Source organism: Castor canadensis, chromosome X (assembly GCF_047511655.1).
Source record: "Castor canadensis chromosome X, mCasCan1.hap1v2, whole genome shotgun sequence".
Taxonomy (NCBI): Eukaryota; Metazoa; Chordata; class Mammalia; order Rodentia; family Castoridae; genus Castor; species Castor canadensis.
In genome coordinates, this window is record NC_133405.1 from 92,596,207 (window position 1) to 92,606,665 (window position 10,459).

The 10,459-nt window shown below is 38.1% G+C and overlaps 1 pseudogene; it reads left to right on the forward strand.

The window, feature by feature from the left end:
* Nucleotides 1-9,250, forward strand: part of LOC141419479 (metallothionein-1 pseudogene) — a 32,571-nt pseudogene extending 23,321 nt beyond the window's left edge.
* The last annotated feature ends 1,209 nt before the right edge of the window (nt 9,251-10,459 follow it).

Consider the following 10,459-nt stretch of genomic DNA (forward strand, 5'->3'; position numbering starts at 1 on the left):
GCCTGGTTTTGGGATATGTGTAATACTGGCTTCATAAAATGAGTTGGGCAGTTTTCCTTCCCTTTCCATTTCATGGAACAGTTTAAGGAGGGTTGGTATCAGTTCTTCTTTAAAGGTCTGATAGAATTCAGCAGAGAATCCATCAGGTCCTGGACTTTTCTTTTTGGGGAGACTCTTGATTGCTGCTTCAATTTCATTTTGTGTTATAGATCTATTCAGGTGATTAATTTCCTCTTGGTTCAGTTTTAGATGATCATATGTATCTAGAAATCTGTCCATTTCTTTAAGATTTCAAATTTATTTGAATATAGGTTCTCAAAGTAGTCTCTGATGATTTTCTGGACTTCCATGGTGTTTGTTGTTATCTCCCTTTTTGAATTCCTGATTTTATTGATTTGTGTTTTTTCTCTCTTCATTTTAGTCAGGTTTGTCAGGGGTCTGTCGATCTTGTTTATTTTTTCAAAGAGCCAACTTTTTGTTTCATTGATTCTTTGTATGGTTTTTTGGTAATATTTCATTGATTTCAGCTCTTATTTTTATTATTTCTCTCCTTCTATTTGTTTTGGGATTTGCTTGTTCTTGCTTTTCTAGGAGTTTGAGATGTATCATTAGGTCATTGATTTGGGATCTTTCAGTCTTTTTAACATATGCACTCATGGCTATAAACTTTCCTCTCAGGACTGCCTTTGCTGTGTCCCATAGGTTCTGGTAGGTTGTGTTTTCATTTTCATTAACTTCCAGGAACTTTTTAATTTCCTCTTTTATTTCATCAATGACCATTGTTCATTAAGTAATGAGTTATTCAGTTTCCAGCTGTTTGCATGTTTTTTTATCTTTACTTTTGTTGTTGAGTTCTAGTTTTATTGCATTGTGATCATGGTATGATTGCTATTTTCTTATACTTGCTGAGGCTTGCTTTGTGCCCTAGGATATGATCTATTTTGGAGAAGGTTCCATGTGCTGCTGAGAAGAATGTATACTGTGTAGAAGTTGGATGAAATGTTCTGTAGACATCAACTAGGTCCATTTGACCTATGGTATATTTTAGATCTAGGATTTCTTCATTGATATTTTGTTTGGATGACCTATCTATTGATGATAATGGGGTGGTAAAGTCTCCCACAACCACTGTGTTGGAGTTAATATATGCTTTTAGGTCCTTCAGGGTATGTTTGATGAAATTGTGTGCATTGACATTGGGTGCATATAGGTTGATAATTATTATTTCCTTTTGGTCTATTTCCCCTTTTATTAGTATGGAATGTCCTTCTTTATCTCGTTTGATCAATGTAAGTTTGAAGTCTACTTTGTCAGAGATAAGTATTGCTACTCCTGCCTGTTTTGGGGGGCCATTGGCTTGGTAGATCTTCTTCCAGCCTTTCATCCTAAGCCTATGCTTATTTATGTTGGTGAGATGGGTCTCTTGTAAGCAACAAATTGTTGGATCTTCCTTTTTAATCCATTTCATCAAATGGTGTCTTTGAAGGGTTAATTAAGTCCATTAACATTAAGTGTTAGTACTGATAGGTATGTGTTGATTCCTGTCATTTAGTTGTCTTAGTTGTTTGAAGGTTTGATTGTGTGAACCTAAGTTGAGGTTATTCTGTAATTCCTTGCTTTTCTTTTCCTGTAGTTTGGTGCTGCCTGTCCTTTCATGGTTATGTTGGGTTTCACTTTCTGTGTGCAGAATCCCTTGAAGAATCTTTTGTAGTGGTGGCTTTGTGGTCACATATTGTTTTAGTTTCTGCTTATCATGGAAGACTTTTATTGCTCCATCTATTTTGAATGATAGTTTTGCTGGGTAGAGTATCCTGGGGTTGAAGTTATTTTCATTCAGTGCCCGGAAGATCTCTCCCCAAGCTCTTCTTGCTTTTAATATTTCTGTTAAGAAGTCTGCTGTGATTTTGATGGGTTTACCTTTGTATGTTATTTGTTTTTTCTCTCTTACAGCCTTCAATAGTCTTTCCCTTTTTTCTGAACTTGTTGTTTTAATGATGTCAGGGTAGTTCTATTTTGATCTGGTCTGTTTGGTGTCCTGGAGGCCTCTTGCATCTGTATGGGAATATCTTTCTCTAGATTTGGGGAATTTTCCGTTATTATTTTATTGAATATATTATGTATTCCCTTTGCTTGTACCTCTTCTCCTTCTTTGATGCCCATGATTCTCAGGTTTAGTCTTTTGATGGAGTCGGTGAGTTCTTGCATTTTCTTTTCACAGGTCGTGAGTTGTTTAATTAATAGTTCTTCAGTTTTTCCTTTAATTACCATTTCATCTTTGAGTTCTGAGATTCTGTCTTCTGTTTGTTCTATTCTGCTGGATTGGCCTTCCATTTTGTTTTGCAATTCTGTTTCATTCTTTTTCTGAGGTTTTCTATATCCTGAGTTGTTTCCTCTTTAATATTGTCTACTTTTGTCCTGAGTTCATTTATCTCTTTATTAATCGTGTTCTCGCTTTCACTTTGGTGTTTATACAGTGCTTCTATGGTTTCCTTTATTTCTTCTTTTGCTTTTTCAAATTCTCTACTTTTTTTGTCTTGGAATTTCTTGAGTGTCTCCTGTACATTTTGGTTGACCATATCCAGTATCATCTCTATAAAATTCTCATTGAGTACCTGTAGTATTTTTTCTTTTAGATTATTCTTGTGGGCTTCATTGGGTTCTTTGGCATAGTTTATCTTCATTTTGTAGGAGTCTGGATCTGAGTATCTGTTTTCTTCATTTCCCTCTGGTTCCTGTACTATTTTTTTCTGTGGGGAAACTGGTTTCCCTGTTTTTTCTGTCTTCCCGTCATTGCCCTTCGTGTTGTTATTGTCCCTGTATTGTGTGCAATTAAGTATTTTCTGGCTTGTAATAACAGCATTAGTGATATTTAGAATGGAAGGGTGAGAGGAGATGGAAAGTAAAGAAGTTAAAGGAAAAGGGAGAAACAAAGAAGTAGAACAAAACCTAACAAAGAAACAAACAAAAAAAATTTCAAAGATGTAAACAGGGAGAAACAGTGTACTAATCAACCATATGTTGAAAAGGTGTTAGAGAAACAGAGAAAGGATTGAAAATAAAAAATAAAAGAATAAAAATAAAAATAAAAAATAAATAAATGAAAAAAATATATATATATAAATTAAAAAAAAATGTCCAAGTTCAATTGCAATAAAGTTTCAGTCTTAATAATTTTGGTGTTCATCCCTCAGCCTCCAATCCTGGAGATGGTGCCTCAGATGTTGTTCTGTAGTTGTCTCATCAAAGGGGAAACATAAAACTGCACAAAACAAGGTAACACCCATGCACAGGAAATCAATGTGAGTCAATGCCCTGTATAGCTATCCTTATCTCAACCAGCAAAAACCCTTGTTCCTTCCTATTATTGCTTATACTCTCTCTACAACAAAATTAGAAATAAGGGCAAAATAGTTTCTGCTGGGTATTGGGGGGGGAGAGGGAGGGGGCGGAGTGGGTGGTAAGGGAGGGGGTGGGGGCAGGGGGGAGAAATGAACCAAGCCTTTATGCACATATGAATAATAAAAGAAAAATGAAAAAAAAAACAAAGGGGAAAAATAAAATAAAACCACACAAAACAAAACAAAACAAAAAAACCCCACAAAGTGTCCCAAGTTCAAATGCAATACAGTGTCAGTAAGTTTTTCAGTATGCAGGTGTAGTTCAGTTGTTTTCTCATCAAATGTAGGGAGTGAGAAAAAAAAGAGTCTGGAGACAGTTCTGTGCATGGCTATCTGAGGCTGTGGCTCACCTGCCCACTGCTGTCAGGCTGCTCTTGCTGGAGGCTTTATTTATGCAGATCTCAGGAGTGAGCTTAGCACTCACTTGGCCCCACAGGCATTGTTTACTCAGAGTTCTCCTGTGTGCGAGCCTCTGCTACAAGCTTTCCCCTTTCCAAGCACACTGGAGGAGGTGACACTGCACCCGCTTTCTCAGGCCTGCGTATTTATTTACAGTTCACATGGGAAGTGGGTCTTCCCCCCTCTCCTGTGAAGTTTTCCTCCCACTGCCACTTTTACAAGTTTTCCTGCTCCTGGTTGCTGGGCAAACACACTAACCTTTAATGGTTATTAGTTATTGACCCCACACTAATACCTCAAAATTCAGAATGTCACCAGTCTATCAAAGGGAGGCTCATCAGGGCCAGATGCTGAATGAAATTTTGAATGAAGTTCAGCTCATGGTCATTTCTCCAGTTTTTGAAGTTGCTTGTGGAATACACAATCACATTCAGAAACTAGAAAAATCTCCACATTGCCTACCTCATAGAGTAAGAGTTATTATGCTAAGAAGGACCCTGAAAGCATTAGACTGTCTTCCCCCTTCCCCTTACCAAGATATTAAATCAATAGCAATATCATATGCCTGTGGAAATATCAGAAATTATGTGCCACCAACAAAATATTAAGAGATGCAGATTAGTGTCTTACTCCCATTCTAATTCTAGCCAGTGCAAGGATGGATGACTCTTGGAGCATGAGTATAGATTATCATAAATAGAATCAGGTGGTCACTCCACAGCAGTTGCTTTCCCAGATGTTAGCTCCTTAATGAAATAAAACAATACTTTTATACATTCCATCAAGCAGAGAACTCTGAAAACACTAGGCTTTCCTTAGCATAGGAAAGTCTATTATAATTAATGGGAGAAAACTGAAGGAATTGGCCTACACGTTGGAGGGAATGTCTGTGTGGTCCTGTACAGAGATATATCCTATTTGCAAGTCTGAGCTCCAGTTTAGTCTTTGGAGATTATAAGCACATTGCCATCCAATGAGAATCATTCTAGTCTGCTCCATTGATGCCATTGTGCTGATAGAACCTAGAAAAGAGGAAGCAGCAGGTACCCTCTATCCCCTGGAAAGACTTTGAAGTTTCAGAGGTTTAGAGCTAAATCCTCAGAAATCACAGAAGCCTATATGAACTTTGTAGGTGTTGTGGTTTGAGGCACGTCAAAGTATTTCTTCCAAGCCAGGTGTGATCCCATACTCAGGAGGCCAGTCAGGAAGATTGGGAGTTTCAGGCCAGCCTGGGCTACATGGCAAGATCCTGTCTCAAAAAAAGAGAGATATTCCCTCCAATTTGGAGGCCCATTGACTTCCATTTTCTTCCATTACCAGTAATGAGGAACAGTGCTTGGTGGGCAAACTTGGACATTGAAGATAATATTTGCCACATTGTGTGTGTTGCTCCGACCCATTTTGTAGGTGAAAAGAAAATGACCAGTATTCAGTGGGGCCAAGAGAGCAAACAAAGGCTCTACCATTGTCCCAGTCTTTAGTTCATTCATATCTGCCATCAAGCCTTTATAATCCAGGGGATCCAATGGTGTTTGAAGTGTCTGTAATAGACCATGATCCCATATGGAGTCTGTAGTAATAATCCCTATTGAGAAACATTCAGTGGATCATAGGGTTGGAGCAAATCCATGACTTCATCAGCAAGTAACTATTGTCTTTTAAAGATACCCATTCTAGCTTGCTACTGGTTCTGATAATAAGAAACCTGGTGATAGAAGGAAAGTACCTCAGCATTATAAAAGCTATATATGACAAACCTACAGCCAGCAATATACTTAACGGAGAAAAACTGAAACCATTCCCTCTAAAATCAGGAACTAGACAAGGATGCCCACTATCTCCACTCCTATTCAACATAGTACTGGAAATCCTAGCCAGAGCAATTAGGCAAGAAGAAGGAATAAAAGGAATACAAATAGGTAAAGAAACTGTCAAAATATCCCTATTTGCAGATGACATGATCCCATACCTTAAAGATCCAGAAAACTATACTCCGAAGCTTCTAGACATCATCAATAGCTATAGCAAGGTAGCAGGATATAAAATCAACATAGAAAAATCATTAGCATTTCTATACACTAATAATGAACAAACTGAAAAAGAATATATGAAAACAATTCCATTTACAATAGCCTCAAAAAAAATCAAATACCTACGTGTAAACCTAACAAAAGATGTGAACGACCTGTACAAGGAAAACTATAAACTTCTGAAGAAAGAGATTGAGGAAGACTATAGAAAGTGGAGAGATCTCCCATGCTCATGGATTGGTAGAATCAACATAGTAAAAATGTCTATACTCCCAAAGTAATCTACATGTTTAATGCAATTCCCATCAAAATTCCAATGACATTCATTAAAGAGATCCAAAAATCTACCGTTAAATTTATATGGAAACACAAGAGGCCACGAATAGCCAAGGCAATACTCAGTGAAAAGAACAATGCAGGAGGTATCACAATACCTGACTTCAAACTATATTACAAAACAATAACAATAAAAACAGCATGGTACTGGCAAAAAACAGACATGAAGACAAGTGGAACAGAATAGAGGTCCCAGATATGAAGCCACACAACTATAACCAACTTGTCTTTGACAAAGGCGCTAAAAATATACGATGGAGAAAAAGCAGTCTCTTCAACAAAAACTGCTGGGAAAACTGGTTAGCAGTCTGCAAAAAATTGAAACTAGATCCATGTATATCACCCTATACCAATATTAACTCAAAATGGATCAAGGATCTTAATATCAGACCACAAACTCTAACGTTGATACAGGAAAGAGTAGGAAATACTCTGGAGTTAGTAGGTATAGGCAAGAACTTTCTCAATGGAACCCCAGCAGCACAGCAACTAAGAGATAGCATAGATAAATGGGACTTCATAAAACTAAAAAGCTTCTGTTCACCAAAAGAAATGGTCTCTAAACTGAAGAGAACACCCACAGAGTGAGAGAAAATATTTGCCAGCTACACATCAGACAAAGGACTGATAACCAGAATATATAGGGAACTTAAAAAACTAAATTCTCATAAAATTAATGAACCAATAAAGAAATGGGCAAGTGAACTAAACAGAACTTTCTCAAAAGAAGAAATTCAAATGGCCAAAAAACACATGAAAAAATGCTCCCCATCTCTAGCAATAAAGGAAATGCAAATTAAAACCACACTAAGATTCCACCTCACCCCTGTTAGAATAGCCATCATTAGCAACACCACCATCAACAGGTGTTGGCAAGGATGTGGGGATAAAGGAACCCTCTTACACTGTTGGTGGGAATGTAAACTAGTACAACCACTCTGGAAAAAAATTTGGAGGCTACTTAAAAAGCTAGACATTGATCTACCCACAGCAATACCGCTCTTGGGGATATACCCAAAAGACTGTGACACAGGTTACTCCAGAGGCACCTGCACACCCATGTTTATTGCAGCACTATTCACAATAGCCAAGTTATGGAAACAGCCAAGATGCCCCACCACTGACGAATGGATCAAGAAAATGTGGTATCTATACACAATGGAATTTTATGCAGCCATGAAGAAGAACGAAATGTTATCATTCACTGGTAAATGGATGGAATTGGAGAACATCATTCTGAGTGAGGTTAGCCTGGCCCAAAAGACCAAAAATCGTATGTTCTCCCTCATATGTGGACATTAGATCAAGGGCAAACACAACAATGGGATTAGACTTTGAGCACATGATAAAGCGAGAGCACACAAGGGAGGGGTGAGGATAGGTAAGACACTTAAAAAATTAGCTAGCATTTGTTGCCCTCAATGCAGAGAAACTAAAGCACCTGAGGCCAATAGGAGAAGGGGACCAGGAACTAGAGAAAAGGTTAGATCAAAAAGAATTAACCTAGAAGGTAAGACACATGTACAGGAAATTAATGTGAGTCAACTCCCTGTATAGCTGTCCTTATCTCAACCAGCAAAAACCCTTGTTCCTTCCTATTATTGTTTATACTCTCTCTACAACAAATTAGAGTTAAGGGCAAAATAGTTTCTGCCGGGTATTGAGGGGGTGGGGGGAGAGGGAGGGGGTGGAGTGGGTGGTAAGGGAGAGGGTGGGGGCAGGGGGGAGAAATGACCCAAGCCTTGTATGCACATGTGAATAATAAAACAATAAAAATTAAAAAAAATAAAAGGGGAGGATTTCAAAGTCACTTTAAAAAACAAAAAAACCTGGTGATTATGTGAACTGAACTGTCCATCACGAACTTTGTGTTGACTAATCCACTGAGCCATAAAGGGTAATGTAACCAGTAGAACTCCATCACCAAAGGAAAGTGGTATTGGGCTTTTATTCCTCTCTATGCTGCCACCTGTTCTTCAACCCACATGTATGTGTTCATCAGGAATTTGTTATGACTGGGGAGGAAAACTTTGAAGTGTTGGAACCATGAGGAATTATGCTGCTGTGTTATTACAGTTGCACTCATTTGTAGCCCAGAAGTCCAGTGGCCCAAAGAAGTCCGCATAGTGAACATAGCCTTGATGTCTGAATATCCATTTTCGTAAGATGTGCAGATGTATGGGCTGTGGGTATGATTGGGCTGAATGACCAGGAACTTAGAAGGAACAGGATTAGAAGATTGTGACAAGGTTTGAAGAGGAGATATGTAGATGGACCACTCTGGATGAGCGCAGAGTTTGAGAATATTTCTGTCCCATGTGAATGCCACCATAGGGCTAACAATGCCATAATTTGGTAAATTATGAAAGTCAGTCAGTCTCCTCCCCAGTGTTTGATCCACACTGCAGGGAACTCTCATACATATCTCCTTTGGCACATGTTCAAGAGGTTCCCTAGGAGAGTGTTTTGCAAACTTTTCTGACAGAAACCCTAGAATGAAATATATTTTGTATTCTGACCTGTACAACACAAGTACATATGTACATGCAAAAAAAATGAAAATTTCATAAAAAGATACTACATGCACTGCAGTCTGATATTTTCCATTCTATTTTTTCTAGCTTACTTGTTTAATATAGCTGCAACACACAAAATTAATTTCACAACACATTCACAATAGTGTCCTACTTGGTAACTGGGAGAACATTGCTGTGTGTCATATACCTAAAAGTGGATTTGCTGGCTCATAGGTTATTGACATTTTTAATTTTACTCTCTTTTTCTAAATATCTGTCTAAATTCTACTCTGTAAACTGATTCTAGAGTACCACGCCTCCTCCAACTTCTAGCATGTCTGAGCAAAACTGTCATTACACTGCAGCCACCACTTGGTTCGCCATGGTCCCCACTGCTCCGGCACTACTGATGGATCCTGTACCTGCGCTGACTCCTGCAAATGCAAAGTGCAGGTGCACCTCCTGCAAGAAGAGCTGCTGCTGCTGCTGCTGCTGCCCCGTGGGCTTTGCTAAGTGCATCCAGGGCTCTGTCTGCAAAGAGGCCATTGACAAGTGCAGCTGCTGTGCCTGATGTGGGGACAATCCTGCTCCCACATGTAAATATGACTCACTGTACAAACCCACATTTTTTTCACAGCCCTGACTGATTTGCTACATTCCTGTTTCTGTGAAGTATGTGACTGATAATAAAAGTTGTTGGTAAAAAATAAAAATTAAAAAAAATGATTCTACCCTAGTTCCATGTTATCAATAACACTCAGTATTTTCTAAATCTAAAAAGTGGGCCCATCTCTTCAGCATCAAATATCTATGAAGAAGAGTAGATAATTACCAAAGTAACAGAAAGAAGTGACAGTGAGGTTTCCTTGTTAGTGTTGTTATTTTTAAAATGGGGTCTTGTAGAACATACATTAACATATGTTAATGAGGTTAAGGTAAGGGAATGATTAATGAATCTGAAAAGTGTGTGTTTGAGGACAGAGTTAAAGCTGAGAAGTTTAGGTGGAATGAAATCCAAAGTACAACTGAAGGCATGAGAAGAGAAATATTATCTTCCTTACAACAGAAAGAAGAGGTTGGTTCAGAATTAATGTAGGGTTGGATTTTTAACTTTTTTTTTTTTGGTTGTACTGGAGTTTGAACTCAGGGTCTTATGCTTGCTAGGCAGGTGCTCTACCACTTGAGCCACTCCACCAGCCCTTTTTTTAGCTTTTTTGTTGTTGTTGGTAGGATTGGAGTTTCAATGATAGGGAGGAGACACATTTTTTTCCCCAAAACAAACATTGGGGCCTATGTTCAGGATCTTATATGCCGGCAGATAAACAGTAAATAATTAGAAATCAAAATGTTGGACTTGAACATGGTGCTGGGATAGCTTTTTTTTTAATTTCCTTTATTCATATGTGCATACAATGATTGGGTCATTATGGGATAGCTTTAAATGAGGGATTTGTCCTAGTCTCAGTTGTCCATGAATGAATTCCTAAGGAAATCATATCTAAGCTGTGACATGAATGATGAGGAAAAAAGACTGAGGCAAAGGTTGGGAGAAAAAGTGGACTAGATTGACAAAAGGAGGGAGTTTATAGGAGTTTATGTGATCAAGAAATAGAGGAAAATCAGTATTGCTAAGGAAAATCTGTTATATACACACAATGAAGTATTATTCAGCCAAAAAGAAAAATGAAATTACACCATTAATAGGAAAATGAGCAGAACTGGAGATCATTATGCTAATCTCTCATGTGTTCTCTCACATGTAGAATCCAGATCTTAAAAG